General features: G+C 32.3%; 1 protein-coding gene across 1 annotated transcript in view; it reads left to right on the top strand.

Moving 5' to 3' along the window:
• The first annotated feature begins 2,278 nt into the window (after positions 1-2,278).
• Positions 2,279-17,397, top strand: part of s-cup (stanley-cup) — a 340,619-nt gene continuing 325,500 nt past the window's right edge. Inside the window, exon 1 of the mRNA XM_069825936.1 lies at positions 2,279-2,773. The gene's annotated coding sequence lies outside the window, so the exon portion shown is untranslated. The remainder of the gene's footprint in view (positions 2,774-17,397) is intronic.

Genomic DNA, 17,397 nt, shown 5'->3' with positions numbered 1-17,397 from the left:
TGCTCTGCTGCTGCTGATTATTATTATTATTATTATTATTATTATTATTATTATTATTATTATTATTATTATTATGATTCATCAAACCAGGGTTTCTTTTTCTTAGTTTCATAATAACCTATGCTCTGCTGCTGCTGATTATTATTATTATTATTATTATTATTATTATTATTATTATTATTACTACTATTATTATTATTCATCAAACCATGGTTTCTTTTTCTTAGTTTCATAATAACCTATGCTCTGCTGCTGCTGATTAGTATTATTATTATTATTATTATTATTATTATTATTATTATTATTATTATTATTATTATTATTATTATTATGATTCATCAAACCAGGGTTTCTTTTTCTTAGTTTCATAATAACCTATGCTCTGCTGCTGCTGATTATTATTATTATTATTATTATTATTACTACTATTATTATTATTCATCAAACCATGGTTTCTTTTTCTTAGTTTCATAATAACCTATGCTCTGCTGCTGCTGATTAGTATTATTATTATTATTATTATTATTATTATTATTATTATTATTATTATTATTATTATGATTCATCAAACCAGGGTTTCTTTTTCTTAGTTTCATAATAACCTATGCTCTGCTGCTGCTGATTATTATTATTATTATTATTATTATTATTATTATTATTATTATTATTATTATGATTCATCAAACCAGGTTTTCTTTTTCTTAGTTTCATAATAACCTATGCTCTGCTGCTGCTGATTATTATTATTATTATTATTATTATTATTATTATTATTATTATTATTATGATTCATCAAACCAGGGTTTCTTTTTCTTAGTTTCATAATAACCTATGCTCTGCTGCTGCTGATTATTATTATTATTATTATTATTATTATTATTATTATTATTATTATTATTATTATTATTATTACTACTACTATTATTATTATTCATCAAACCATGGTTTCTTTTTCTTAGTTTCATAATAACCTATGCTCTGCTGCTGCTGATTATTATTATTATTATTATTATTATTATTATTATTATTATTATTATTATTATTATTATTATGATTCATCAAACCAGGGTTTCTTTTTCTTAGTTTCATAATAACCTATGCTCTGCTGCTGCTGATTATTATTATTATTATTATTATTATTATTATTATTATTATTATTATTATTACTACTACTATTATTATTATTCATCAAACCATGGTTTCTTTTTCTTAGTTTCATAATAACCTATGCTCTGCTGCTGCTGATTATTATTATTATTATTATTATTATTATTATTATTATTATTATTATTATTATTATTATTATTATTATTATTATGATTCATCAAACCAGGGTTTCTTTTTCTTAGTTTCATAATAACCTATGCTCTGCTGCTGCTGATTATTATTATTATTATTATTATTATTATTATTATTATTATTATTATTATTATTATGATTCATCAAACCAGGGTTTCTTTTTCTTAGTTTCATAATAACCTATGCTCTGCTGCTGCTGCTGATTATTATTATTATTATTATTATTATTATTATTATTATTATTATTATTATTATTATTATTATTATTATAGCACTTAATAAAATTGGGAAACTCTTTAAAGGATGCATATATCGTCGTTGTTCCTGCAATAACTCCTATGTGTAAAATATAAAATCTTTCAGGAGGAAGGAAAAACACATTTATTCATCTTATGGCAGTCGTACATAGGAGACTGAATTCTTACATTTTCGAAACAAAGATGTATAATTACATATAGGAGATTTTATTATTTCCTATATCACTATTTAAGTTAGCCTAATTAATAGAGCAAAAATCTGAAAATCGATAAATAAGTCACATAGGAGTTTGCAGGAACAACGACGATATGAACTTGTGGATGTATACCTCATTATTACTCGTGGAAGTAAAAGAATATTTTCTAACATTGCGAAAACAGGGAAATGCACCTGCAGGGTTATCAGGATCACTTTCAACGGAGACCGTGCAGCGTACTGGGTCTGGGGAGCGACGACAGAGACAGAAGATTCGTCGGGCTTGCACGGATTTAACGAAGATGCAATCTCTTGCGAAATACGAATAGCTGGAAAGAAACAGCGTTGTCACTTCACCTTCAACTAACAAGGTCGCCATCACTAGGAAGAATCCCCCAAAAATGTTAATCTAGTATCCTAAAAATGGCTCTTATAAAAAAGTGTGGGACTCGGGAGATGTTGACACATGCGCGTCATTGATCGTGGAGCAGATGTTTCGGCTGGACCAGGCAAGCAGTCCGCTCTGCGCTCGCTCGCTCCGCGCCAGTCAATTGTTGTGCTTCGATTATCGCAGCGGTTTCTGGATTTATGCGTGATCATTTCAATAGCTGCAAACTAAATTGCGGTTTGTTTATTCTTATTTCTGTCTTGCAGACATCTCAATTTGGTACTTGCCATTAATATTTCGTTTCGCGTTAATGTGACCACGTCCACGAAACAGGAAGAAATTAGGCATGTCTTGCTTCAAAATTATTACACTTATGTTTCATTTTAAGTACACAGATAAAAACAGCTACGAATTAAAATGGTGTGGCGGGAATCTTTAACGAATACTGCGATTATATGCGAGAAATCGAAATAATATTGCAGTAATATAAATATTATAACTAATGATTTAATATATCCGAAGTGTTAAATATTTAAAGCTGATTATCAACAGATATTGTACGGAGAGCTTCAAGAACACTTGAAGCGATTTTGTGCTTGCAAACACATTTCTACATTCATACAAGGATTTCAGGTAAGTCTTCATTGAATTTACGTACGCTTCTAGCAATTAACTTGGTAGAAATCACGTGGAGCGTGAAGCATGACCCTTGCGCACTGTTAGTTCACTATTATTAATCGATATTTCTCGAAAACATCCTTGTTATCACATAAAGTATGCACTACACTCTGCTTTCAACAAAATGTTGCATAATTCTGCTTGTTTATAGGACGTACACATGAGTTTTCATGTGCAATTTAACTATCTGACAAATAATTTTGAGATCATGTTGTAATTTATGAGAACACTAAGCAGAAAAATTCTGGAGTCAGTGGCGGCGCCAGCACTTTTAATCTGAGAGAAGAGGGGGGACATTCGATTGCATAGAACTTATTGAAGATAGCCAAGTCTTCTGTTTGTGTCCCACAATTAAAATACATTATTACTGCTTAAGGCAATTGCCCATAATATCAGATATTAAAACAGGTTAGAATACGATTCGTTTTTCAGTTACACACCACCTTAATATGAAACAAAAATAAATTAACTGAAGTTAAAATATGAAGAAAATTATTGAATTCATAACAGGACATGTGCCGTTCTTACAGTTTCATATTGTCTTACACAATATTTAATTCTCTTACACAACAGTTGCTACTACTCACTAATTATGTACAGGTGGAATGGAAATCGGCCAACCTACCCCATATCTACTGGCTTTGTTGCCTTCTAAGTGATGTCTCATTGGGTCCCTTACGAGGTTCCAACCAGTCTTCGGACTGCTAACTAAATATACATCTATATGCATATTTGTCACTATATTTACACAACAATTGCTATTACTCACTAATTATGTATAGGTGGAATGGGAACTGGCCAACCTACCCCATATCTACTGGCTTTGTTTCCTTCTAAGTGATGTCTTATTGGGTCACATGCGGTTCCAAACAGTCTTTGGATTGCTGACTAAATATACAATTTTATGTGAATTTTTGTCACGATATTTATGCAACACTTGCTTACACTCACTAATTATGTATATATGGAATGGGAGCTGGCCAACGTACCCCAGATTACTGGCTTTGTTGCCTTCTAAGTGATGTCTTATTGAGTCACTTATGAGGTTCCAACCAGTCTTTGGACTGCTGACTAAATATACAATTTTATGTGCAAACAAAATGTAACAGATCATTATATTCAATATCGAGAAACAATCGGAAAACAGCCATTTAAAATGTAACCGTCATTAACAGGGTGCGAATTAAGATTTTTGATGAAGGAGGCATAGATTCCTAGATAGAGAATACCGTACATAAAATAATAATAATAATAATAATAATAATAATAATAATAATAATAATAATAATAATTATTATTATTATTATTATTATTATTATTATTATTATTATTATTATTCTCATTCGATACGGCTCAACGCTTGGTCACTCTGAGTTGCTTGTCTTGCATCTTGATCATAAATTATATCCGTGAACAGGCTTAAGATGTGTAATTCCTAAGTTATTGATTGTTGTCAGCTTGCCGGTGATGATAATACAGAAATATTATTTTCTTTGCTTACTTTGTACTTTATAAAGTATATATACTTGTATTAAAACAATTATATTTTGTGAGGGGGGGGATAGAAGTTATCCCTGACAGGGATGTTAATATGAATTTATGAGAGGGGGATAACTTTCCAACAGGGGGGGGGGAGGGGAATTCCCCTATCCTCCCGTTAATTCGCACCCTGGTCATTAATTAGCAAACCATCATAATCATCAACAAAGTCAAGAATCTAGGCCTAGTGACCTGTTCCGGTCTCATTGTTCAACCAGCATTCTTTCAATAAATGCGAACTAAAAACACGTTAGCTAATTGATGTTCCTGGGCAGACGACAATAATATTGTTTTGTAATAATCTGTTAGACAATGGCTTCGCTAGCGTCATTCTAATTCCGTAAGTTAGTACTGAGAAAATAAATATTCCCTCCTATTCAAGACTTGAGGAAGAAATTCTACATTTTCTTCACGAAAACTAATAAAATAATATTGTTATTGTTAACTAGTGCTGAGTTCTTGACAAAGACATTAACTCCCTTCCTTTTCAATATTGGAGAGTGATGTAGCAAAAAATATAATCGTTTTAATGTAGACACCATAATTTTATATTAAGGCGGTTATATTACCTACATGCAACCCCCCTCCCAAACTGTTTGGAGGACCACGCCTGTCGTTGGTTAGCCGGGAGGACTGTCAGACAACTCCACCGACCATATTCCCTTTTCACCACTTGGGGGACGCTCATGCATGCCGTGGCAGGTCAGCATGCTGGAATGACGTTTCCTCTGTTTTTGATGAAACAGTTATACCGCTGTGACTCGGTCCCCAGTTTGTTAAAAACAGGTTGTACCAGGTTGTAAATGAGGATGGGATTTCAGTAGGAGAGGCTATAGAATGCACTTCACTACTCCTTGCAACCCAAATAAAGAAACAATGAAAAAGGTGTGCATATGTGAGGCGACTTGAAAAGCAAATATACACAAATATATGGAATTATTACAGTTATAATAAGATCGACACATGTTCCTTCGCGGATTCCACACTTTTACAGAAAACTTACATTGACTGTATAAACAGTGTCTGTAGTTCACTGCAAAACTGAAAATAGCCAAAATTAGGAACGGAATTTAAATCACACATATGGGTCAATTAAACAGTGTCCATGGATTAGATAATAAACGTAAAAAATATATATCACAGTTGTATGAACACTATTAAAATAAAAACAATTTAAATTTAATAAAATTAGACATGTTTCGGAGACTGCCTCTCCATCCTCAGTGACTTTACCACGACGGCTGGTTCAGGTGATCGACCGCGCTGTAGCGTGGCTTAAAGGAGGCAGTCTCCGAAAAATGTCTGAATTATATTAATTTTAAATTATTTTTATTTTAATAGTGTTCATACAGCTGTGATATATATTTTGTACGTTTATTAGGAACGGAATATTGAAGTTATGGAAATTCCAGGAGATGTTATTTTTGGCAATATGTTTTCTTTCTTCACATAAGCTGTGAATTGATGGCTAAGAAAATGTTTGAGTTGGATGTATCAATACATATTTAAAATTAGAAGTAAATTTGATTGATAAATGTTCTGAAATAAATCCCAACTATTTCTGTGGGATGGGGAGAGACGAAAGGCAAGGACAAGTAACTTTGAATGAGCACTGGATTAGTTCATGCTGCAGTGTGCTGTATACGTACAATCTATTCCATTAATGCCGTCACGTTTTGAAATGTTGGCGTACTTCGCAAACGAGTTCTGATTTTTGATGACGGCGCAGCAGTTACTCTAGCATGAACATCACTGAAAACAGGAATATCCAAGACAGGCTAGTCAAGCCGCATGTGCATGATAGGGTTGAGGGTGGAAGACGTAGTTTCGTTGTGACGGAATTAATGGAATCCAGTGTACAACAGTGCCACCGTTCGGCGATTAATATAATTGCAGGAGTGGTAAGTACAATAAGCCTCAGGCTGCGATGCTAGCCTTCGGGTCTCTTTTATTCACCTTAGCCCCATTAGCTAGCGCCGCCACCGAACTTCACGTGCACACATTCTACCTAGCGCTTATATTCTGTAAATTAAAATATACGGATTTCATTTCAAAACTTCCCAGACTAAATAAGTAATCATTTAAATTCAATTCAATTTAAACAAAAAAACACGTCAATTTAGACATTGAGGAGGAAGTCTGAAACCAGGCTTAATTGCATTTTAGATTTCACTCCCATCCCAGCAACCCCACTTTGAAATTTCAAATGGCACCCCTATATTTTTATACTTAAATATGAAAGAGTATTCAATTGTACACCTCATTCATTTATTTTCTCATCTTTTGTTTTCTATCGTCGCCTGGCAACCCCGATTGTTGTTATTGTTGATTAGAGCTGAAGAGAATAAAGCTACAAAAACTTATTGAGCATTTCATGTAATAGTTGTGTTTGTATAATAAATTATTTTAAAATGGTGTATAACCCTTCAAGAGAGAACATAAATCATCCTTATTAATTAAATTTAGGAAATTACACAAAATAAAATGTGTTTTCATCCTATAATCAACTGATAACAAAAATACAGGTTGCCAGGCGACGATAGAAAATAAAAGATGCGAAAACAAATGAATGAGGTGTATAAACAATTGAATGCTCTTTCAGATTTAATTATAACAATACAGAGGTCCATTTGAAATTTCAAAATGGTGGCGGCTGGAGGGCGGGAGGTGAAATCTAAAATGCAATTAGGTCTGGTTTCGGATTACCCCCTCAATATCTAAATTGACGTGTTTTTGGTTAAATTTAATTCAATTTAAGTAATTCTGTGGTGTTCGGGTAAAGGGGTATAAGTCATTTTTTTGTGCGGATGGAATTTTGTTCCCCAGATCAACACACAAGTTAAATTATACAAGTGGGTGTGCAAAAATCAAAGAATACTAGCAGTTGATGTGTTTTATTTGTGTAGAAAATTATTTGTAATAAGGGTTCCAAGTTTAATTTTCATTTATCTCCGAACTCATTTTTATGACTTATCTCCCTTTACCCAAACACCACAGAATTATAGTCTCGACGCTGTTATTTCCGGCGTGACTCCGCCTCTTTGCTTACGTCTTAGAAAGTGAAGGCTCTATAAAGTCTAGGTAGGTAGTATCGTTCGCCATTTTTCTTCTTACGTTGCCGAGCTACCATACGAGGAATCTATTTGCCACACCGTTAAACATTATCATGTCGTAGCTCCTATGATAATAAATCAAACGCAATGTAATTCAGGAAATAATTGAGCGGCAAATAACGTCTTCGTGTGCTTCCTGCGAACGCCAACGAAAGAGCTAAAATGGCGAGCGATTATATTAAGTATTTATCGAGCCTTAAGAAATGAATCAGCGAATCATAAGACGCACACGTTTAAATGTAGCCGCCCTGCAACGCGATTGGCTGCCGGAAATTAGAGCGACGGGACTATAGTTATTTAGACTGGGAAGTTTTGAAATGAAAGCCCTGTATAGATACGTTACCAGTATTAAGGGTAGCATACAATAGGCCTATTGGTCGTTATGGAGTATAAAATTTATTTCATAAATTAATATTATAATTGCGATGTATTTATCAACTGAGAATTAGTTACATGTTTCCGTTACGAAACATGTTTCTCAAGTTTATTTCTATAAAAAAAATGTTTTCCGCTATGACGTATCGCTTGGATAAACATTTACTGATCGCTATATTTGCTTCCATTTACTATGAAGCACTGCTGTAATTTGTTAAGTTTTTAGCAATGCTAAGAATTCTCTCAATCAACTGAAAGATGATCGTGAATACTGTCAAATTTTGACACAGCGCTATAAATTACAGTAAAAGATTTACTCAAACCAGCAAATTTAAGTTTCTTCAGATTACTTGATCGCCCTAGTCCTGCTTCACGAAGCCTGTTTTAGAGGAGGTCAGTAAGCCGTAAATCCTAACTGGGAAAGTCGTAAAAATTTAACGGACTTGGAACTCTTCGAACTGAAGTCTTATATAATGTTACCATAACTTATGATTTCAATCTTATTTAAAAGTACCGACTACTGTATTTCTGCTACAGCGAGGTAGTAGATAATTTGAAATGCATGTAAGTTAAGATGGACATAGATAAACTGATATAGGGGGTTCCGCTGTAAGATCTGATGTATAATAAAGCCTCTCAGGACCATCAAGCGTTAGGGTATTGAATATTATATCATTATTTTCCTCATATAGGCCTATAAGCGATTTTTTTTACATTCAGTTTATTTAAAGTTTCCAAAGTCGAAAACAAGTAAGTACACTCAGTTGTCAAAACAATGAACTTTCTTATGACATTGTTTACGGAAATATTCTCATGAAATTAAGTTCAGCCTAAAACAATTAAGATCACTTCAAAAACTTAGAGTACAGTACGCAAGGCAAATTCAAACAGTAAAATAAAGAATGAAAATTAATACAAAAGGGAAAAGCGGCAAATCGTCACTGAATTAGGCATTAAAGAAAACAAAGTCTTGTAAATCCTTATTTAAACAATAAAATTATCCATATTAACTCTTCCTAATTCATATCGTCTTTGTTCCTGCAATAACTCCTATGAGTAAAATATAAAATTTTTCAGTAGGAAGAAAAAACACATTTATTCATCCTATGGCAGCCGTACATAATAGACTGTGAATTCTTACATTTTCGAAACAAAGAAATATAATTACATATGGGAGATTTTATTATTTCCTGTATCATTATTTAAGTTATTTAATAAAGCAAAAATTTGAAAATCGATAAATATGTCACATAGGACTTATTGCAGGAACAACGACGATGATTGTGTAAAATATGTACATTTGAATAATTTGATGTACCAAATTACTGAAAATATACATAATTACAACACAAGAACTAGAATTAACTTGGCAATTCCTGCTTGCAGATTAATTAAACCACTTGATAGTTTTTTTTAGGTGTTAAATTGTATAACAAATTACCAAAACACTTAAAAGAAGCTATTAATTTTAGTAATTCGGTTAGGACTTTTCTAATTGAAATTGTAATTGAAAATAGTTTTTATAGCATAGATGAGTTTCTTAATATTTAATGATTGTTTGTCTGATGTAATTCAATAGTGACGAAGCCTATTATAATTGTATTGTTTAGTGACTAATAAAGATTATTATTATTATTATTATTATTATTATTATTATTATTATTATTATTATTATTATTTTTATTATTAAAGTATTCAATTTACTTCGATTATGATGAGCATATTATTTCGCATACATGTGATAGTGAATGATTGCTCATTTACAGGTATTTTCATTATTTTTAAGTGAAATTGCTTTCTGGAACATTCAGGAAAATAACAGCATGTGAAGAAATTCTTATAGTCCTTCGTACAATAACTATCAATATTGGCACACAAATAAACTACAATTTCAGTTTTGTGGGAGGAACAGCTAATAATAATTAATCGACGTATATACAGTATAGTATTGATCTTATATTTTCAAGCCTGAGGATTCAATTAAAATTTCTCATTGAAGCTAAAAATTACTGAAAATCAATATGACATCAACTGACAATATACAATATTCATCGTCATATATGAAGTGGAAACGCGTGTTCTATTCAGGAACTTAATTGTGTGGAAATACCAAAGTGCACTGTGGGGACTAAAAAAATTAATTACGTTATAAATTTTTAAGTTCCCTGTGGGTTTCATAACAGTTTCTCTTTATATTTGGAGTAAGTGACTGACTTTGAAAACATGTCTTCTCTGATCTTATAAACAGACTTCAAAACAACGGCAAAAATGAACTTAAATCGATTTTTGATAAAGTAGTAGTCTGTCTGTTATAAAACATCCTCAATTATTGCTTACCGATTAACATTGATTATCCTAATGGAAAGTTTTTATGTGAACTACATAAAAATAATTTTGAAATTGTTCATACTGTCTCAAACTCTTTTTTGCAGTACCGTAGTTTTTAAGATATTTCTTTTGCGTTAAAATGTGTGAAATGAGTTTTCCACGATCTTTTCATTTCAAATATGTTTCAAGCCATAAATTCAAAATCAGCCTTTCAAAGACCTTTCAGAATATAGGAAGAACTTTAATCGTTTGAGTTGTAGGTATGAATATGACTGAAGAATTTAAAATTTCACTAAATATGCCTAAATATTTTGAATTTAAGGACTATCAAGAAAATACTCTTGTATTATCACGAAATTACACCAACCGTTCTAGAATGCTAAATTGTGTTGTTTATATATACTGATTGTTTGTAACTATTGTATAAATTTGAGGTAAAAATGCTGATATATAACTTCCTGACATCTAATAATGTACGTTTAAAAACACTCATTTTTTAAATTTGAACCTTATTTTTGCACCAAAACCTTAGTATCACGAAATTAGCTTAGTCTGGCCTGTATTAATCTCTTTTAGGAAACTATTTTTCGTTAAATGCTATTTGAACAGCTGCATTTTTCAATTTACCATTCACAATATTCTAAATCACGAAGAGTGTCCATAATTGAATAGATTACATAATTATAAATGCTCAAACTGATCAGGAAGAGAAAAAGAAATTGACTGTCACTGGCTGAGAAGAAACTAACTATTGAAGGATGCACTGGAAGGAATGATGAATGGGAGAAAAGTTCGTGGCAGGAGAAGATATCAGACGATAGACCATCATTAATATAGCCTAATATGGATCATCACCTCTGATTGAGGATCTGGCTGATATGTGTTCTATACCTCACTTGACGATAGGTCAGAGAAAGAACAATATTGTTTGTATGCAACTGAAGTGTATTTAGTGTAGCCCTAATAATATGTTACTAGCCAGCGGTGTATGCAATAGAGGGGGAACGGAACTGGCCACCCTATCCCATTATCTCCTGGCTTAGTTGCCTCATGAGCAGGAAAAGGAAGTTCATGCCCTAAAAACGTGAAGAATATGTAGCATTTATGCCGTAAAAATAGATAAATATGCTACAAAATATGCATTATCGGTCTGAGATTATTTTAACAGAATAATAAGGTATAGGTAACTTATATGTTTAGTCTATGGTTTTTGAAGTGCTTGCCTCATTGCTGAATGCTCTATATTTTATGCTGTTACAGTTCACAACTAAGCAGTGACGTATGTTTTCTGTTGTCATTCTTCGCCTGTTGTCTCTCAGCATAGCTTTGTAGCGCGAAAAATTTCGTTCTACACACAAGAAATAAGAGGGGCTTGCACAAAAGCTGGGAGCTGTTCTATAGAAAAGTTTGTTGGTTTTTGGGGTGTTTTTCCTTCGAGAATATCTTGAATTTCTTTAAGTTGATAATAGCCAGGGTTTTTGGAAAGAATATTTGCTGTTTTCTCGTTCACTTTATCTCCTACATTTCCTGCAACTGATGTTAAACTGGATATTGTTCTATCGAAATCTGCTAAAGACTGTAGTAAAGGAATACCAATTGCTAACTTGAGAGGCTCCCTATGAGGGCGTCATCGTTACGTTCAAAATTCATAAACATAAATTAGTCGTGTTTGCGAGGTTACACACTTTAAAAATGAGGGAAAGACAAATAAACATACATAATATGCAGTTTCCCTGCATAAATGTTAAAATATGATGATTTTATAAATAAAGACAAAATATGCACTTTTATGCAAAATAAAAGTAATATCATTGTATTCAGAAATTTTTTATTCATGTAGATAATCTTTCAGCACATTCACACAACGATAGAGAACAAATATGCAAATGCATGAACTTCCTTTCCCTACTCATGAGTGATGCCTTATTGGTGTCACTTATGAAGTACAAATCTGTCTTCGGACAGTTGACTAAACAACAAACAATATGGGTCGTATGGAAAGATGATTAATTATTACATTTCACGTGCATTATTCTCGTATAAATTGATTAGTAGGCAATAAAATGTGAACAAGACAGACATAATAGCACAGACCAAATTGATATATACAGCAGACAAAGCCAAAAATCACGTTCTCGATGTAATGTATGCTTTAAACGTGAAGCCTCGAAATCAAATTTCTTCACCGTCATTATTACCTTCTGTATGGTATGTCCCGCGCCGTAGCGTCGCGGTCTAAAGCAGTGTAACAGCCCTTTTTGCATATTTCTTCGGACATCTAAGATTTATATTGTGTGAAAAGTTTGACTTAATTTTCAGAACATTTAAGACATGAAAGGTACCGGTTCTATCCCCAGGCGGGCGGTTTGCTTCACATGAGGTTGTGTATTGATCGGAGAGGGGAACTTTCAAACAAAGTTGAAGCAAATATTGAAATTTGCATTCTCCGCTCAGGGCTATGCAGTATTTTCATGAAAGCTATCCTTTTCATGAAAAAGTATATCTCCCGCCGCTGTATGGAACGTGTCGCTGTACAATTGGGATGTTTTATGAAACTCTATACCTACTCAATTTCATTTTATCAACTCTGGCGTGTTGCGGCCGAGTTTTTGAAAAGAAGCGTGGAAGTCTCGTAGCTTCATTAAGTTCGTTACTGTTTGCAATATAAGTTTATCAGTTTATCTCTTATTTCATCTCTACCTTCCTTTCATACTTCAATTTTCTGTTTTCTTTACCTTTCTTCTTTATTTATTTTTATTGTTATTCCTAAACTTTCCATTTCCCATTTATTGTCTTTTTATTTCATTCATTTCTTCATCATTTACTTCCTCACATTTATTTCCCATTCATTTCTTTCTTCTCTCTCCTTGCTTTGTGCCTCCTATTTAAATCAATTCTTTCTTACTGTTCTTATTTCTTCTTTTATCCTCTAGTCTCTATTTATTTTATAATTTACATCTAACGGCACCTTTTCTTTTTTTATTTAGGTGCATCTGGCTTACCATTCTTCCCAATTTCATCTTTTACTTTTGATCTCTTTAATCTCTTTTTTTTTCTTTTTTACTTACTACTTTCTTAGTTTACTTTTTTCTTCCATATCTTTTAAATGAAGAAAATTTCTTTCTTTGTTTCTTTCTTTCTTTCTTTCTTTTTTTGTTCCTTTCTTATTTTCAATTCTTACTTCTCTTCCTCTAATCTCTTTCTTGTAACTTAGGCCTACTTTCTTCCTTCCTGCTCTCCTAACATCCGACAATCTATCCATCCATTTATTCTCCCATTTATCTATTCACCTACTAACCAACCAACCAACCAACCAACCAACCAACCAACCAACCAACCAACCAACCAACCAACCAACCAACCAACCAACCAATCCAATCCATCCACTTACTCAGTGGTGTCATTCAGCCGGTTCGCACCGATTCGTCCGAACCGCTTGTTAAATTTTCCGCAATTCGTAGAAGCGGTTGTTAAAAAATTAGAATGACACCACTGCACTTAGGCCCTACCTATCCATCTTTCCGTCCGCTCTTTCATCCATCCATTTATCTATGCATCCGTCCGCCAGTCCATTTACCATTCATTCATTCATTCATTCATTCATTCATTCATTCATTCATTCATTCATTCATTCATTCATTCATTCATTCATCTATACAGCCAAATACTTATCCATCTCCAAATCTGGCTTTCAGGTAAAGCTCTCTGTGAAGCAGACTTGAATAATTTCAAGGGAAAAATTGTTCCGGAGCCGGGTATCGATCCTGGGACCCTTCGCAGCGCACGAATGCTCTACCGACTGAGCTACCCAGGAACTACACCCGACACCGTCCTAATTTTTCCCTGTATATCCACACAACTCAAGTGGGCTGGCAAGGCGCCAGAAACCCTACTTTGAGTGCACACAAACTCTGTGTGACTTGAATTGTGGTTTTCTGTTAGCGTACCTACTGTGACGTATATATTATGCTTTCAGGTAAAGCTCCCTGTGAAGAAGACTTGAATAATTTCAAGGGAAAAATTGTTCCGGAGCCGGTATTATACCTATCCATCTGTCCGTCCCATCCTGCCATCCATCAGTCTATTATCTATCCATCTACTCACCTAGCCATCTATTAAATAAGTATATAATAAATTTTCAATCTTAAGACATATCAACTTGCAAATGTTTATTTGCTATTTAATAAGATATATGAACGTTTTCGCCGTTTGGGGCATCTTCAGATATAACAAAAACATATAATCTGAACCTATAATAATAATAAATTATGCAAATAACAAGAATAAAGAACAATGTATGTATGCAATGCATGAGATTCATGAGCTTTATGTAAAATGTGAAATAATACAGGATAATTGTTGATATAATCTTTAGATTTGAAATTGAATTGGACGGATATTTTATACATATAGCTCATGTTACAAATAAAATATACAATTATGATTAATCTTTGTCAATAATGTTAAAATTTATAATGATGATTGATAAAATAGATTTTAAGAATAGTCATTAGTTGAGGATTGTCGTAGGGTATACGATAATTTGCGTAGATGATGTTCGTGTGTTATGTATGTATTTCATTGAAAAACGTTCGCTAATGAACTAAATGTTATTTTATGTCGGAGATTACTGTTTCAATTTATTATCTGAGTTGATGACATCTTATTGATTATAAATGACCGTTACGTGCAATCAGATTTGTTGGGATATTATTTGCAATGAATGTTCGTTGGTTATGGATGTCGTAGAGTATACGATGATTTTCGTAGTAGATAAATCGTAAGTTAAGTATGAATTTCAATCATTCAGAAATCGTTCGCTTATGAAATGTTGTTTGACGTTGGCGATTACTCTGATTTGATGACATCGTATTGATTATAGCTGTTGCGCGTCATCAGATTTATTTGTATGTGTTGGTTCTCTTAAAACCACCAACATACCAACACCAACACATACAAATAAATCTGATGACGCGCAACAGCTATAATCAATACGATGTCATCAAATCAGAGTAATCGCCAACGTCAAACAACATATCTTAAGCGAACGATTTCTTGAATGATTGAAATTCATACTTAACTTATGATTTATCTACTACGAAAATCATCGTATACTCTACGACATCCATAACCAACGAACATTCATTGCAAATAATATCTCAACAAATCTGATTGCACGTAACGGTCATTTATAATCAATAAGATGTCATCAACTCAGATAATAAATTGAAACAGTAATCTCCGACATAAAATAACATTTAGTTCATTAGCGAACGTTTTTCAATGAAATACATACATAACACACGGACATCATCTACGCAAATTATCGTATACCCTACGACAATCCTCAACTAATGACTATTCTTAAAATCTATTTTATCAATCATCATTATAAATTTTAACATTATTGACAAAGATTAATCATAATTGTATATTTTATTTGTAACATGAGCTATATGTATAAAATATCCGTCCAATTCAATTTCAAATCTAAAGATTATATCAACAATTATCCTGTATTATTTCACATTTTACATAAAGCTCATGAATCTCATGCATTGCATACATACATTGTTCTTTATTCTTGTTATTTGCATAATTTATTATTATTATTATTATTATTATTATTATTATTATTATTATTATTATTATTATTATTATTATTATTATTATTATAGGTTCAGATTATATGTTTTTGTTATATCTGAAAATGCCTCAAACGGTGAAAACGTTCATATATCTTATTAAATAGCAAACAAACATTTGCAAGTTGATATGTCTAAAGATTGAAAATTTATTATATACTTATTTAATAATTCACTAGGCATATTGAAATATAAAAATTAATTGTAAATTAGCCATCTAATGCCTGTCCACTTATCTATTCTACTATCCTTACATCCACTTATCTATTACCTATTCACCCATCTATTCACCTATCCATCCATCCATCCATCCATCCATCCATCCATCCGTTATCCACCTATCTACTCACCTATTCATCCATCCATTATCTATTCACCTATCTATCCACCTATCCATACCCAGCTGCCCAGCACCCTATATAAATATATTATGCATTTACCTGTGTATACGAATACAGAATGAAGCCGTAAGTAATGTCATTAATTTCAAGGGATTATTCCTAAAGATATTTCAAAAGAAAAAAGTTTACTGATTAAATTGCAAACAATGAAGCACAAGACTTCGAAACTACTCAAGCAAGTAAATCCTAAATATTAACACGGTAAAGAAGTTTGCAATTTAATTAGTGATATATGTGTGAAAATGTATATAGAAAAATGATGAACCATTATTCTGACGAAAAAGTTTAGTATGTTTGTTCGTCTTTGCTTCCTTTTCGAGAAAAAGGATGTTTTAAAAGGAACATTTCATAGCGTGTTTTGGGAAAGTCATTGATTGAATTCCCAATATGCTCAGTCAATTTAAGAGAGCAGTGTATTTTGATAATAAATGATTGAAAGAATATTAGGTTTGTCCTTTAAATGTGCAGAAATTTGATCCGAACAAATGCAACTTTTCGTTCTGAAAAGGAATTTTAAAATGTTACATTTTTTTTTCGAATCAAATTTCTGCACATTTAAAGGACAAACCTAATATTTTTTCAATCATTTATTATCAAAATACACTGCTCTCTTAAATTGACTGAGCATATTGGGAATTAAATGAATGGCTTTCCCAAAATACGCTATGATATGTTTCATATAAAACATTTTTTATCTCGAAAAGGAAACAAAAACGAGCAAAATTGTATGTAACTTCTTCGTTTGAAATATCTGAATGAAGTACCCCCTGAAATTAATGACATTACTTACGGTTCTCCCTGTATATATATGTATGTATATATATATATCCATCCATATACTTATCATTGTACTTCTTTCTGTTTCCATATTTCTTGCTTTCTTTTCCTCTTCATTCTTTTCTCATTTTTTGTTCCTTCTTTCAATGTCTTTTTCCGTTTCTTTTTATTTCCTATTATTTCTATCTTTCAGCCCCTGCTTATTATTCGGAATTAATTCCGACATAGAAAATAATTTACACGAGAGTCATTATGGCCAATTCAAATGTATTTTCTATGAAATGAAAATTCTAAGAACTCGTACTAATAACGAAATTGACGTGCTGTGCTACGTGTCTGCTTCATAACGTTCTCTCAGAGGAATTACAAAACTTGTTTCCAGTAATACAAAATCGTTATGA

This window comes from Periplaneta americana, chromosome 5 (genome assembly GCF_040183065.1).
Source record: "Periplaneta americana isolate PAMFEO1 chromosome 5, P.americana_PAMFEO1_priV1, whole genome shotgun sequence".
In the NCBI taxonomy this organism is placed as follows: domain Eukaryota; kingdom Metazoa; phylum Arthropoda; class Insecta; order Blattodea; family Blattidae; genus Periplaneta; species Periplaneta americana.
This window is presented reverse-complemented; position numbering and strand designations above follow the sequence as displayed.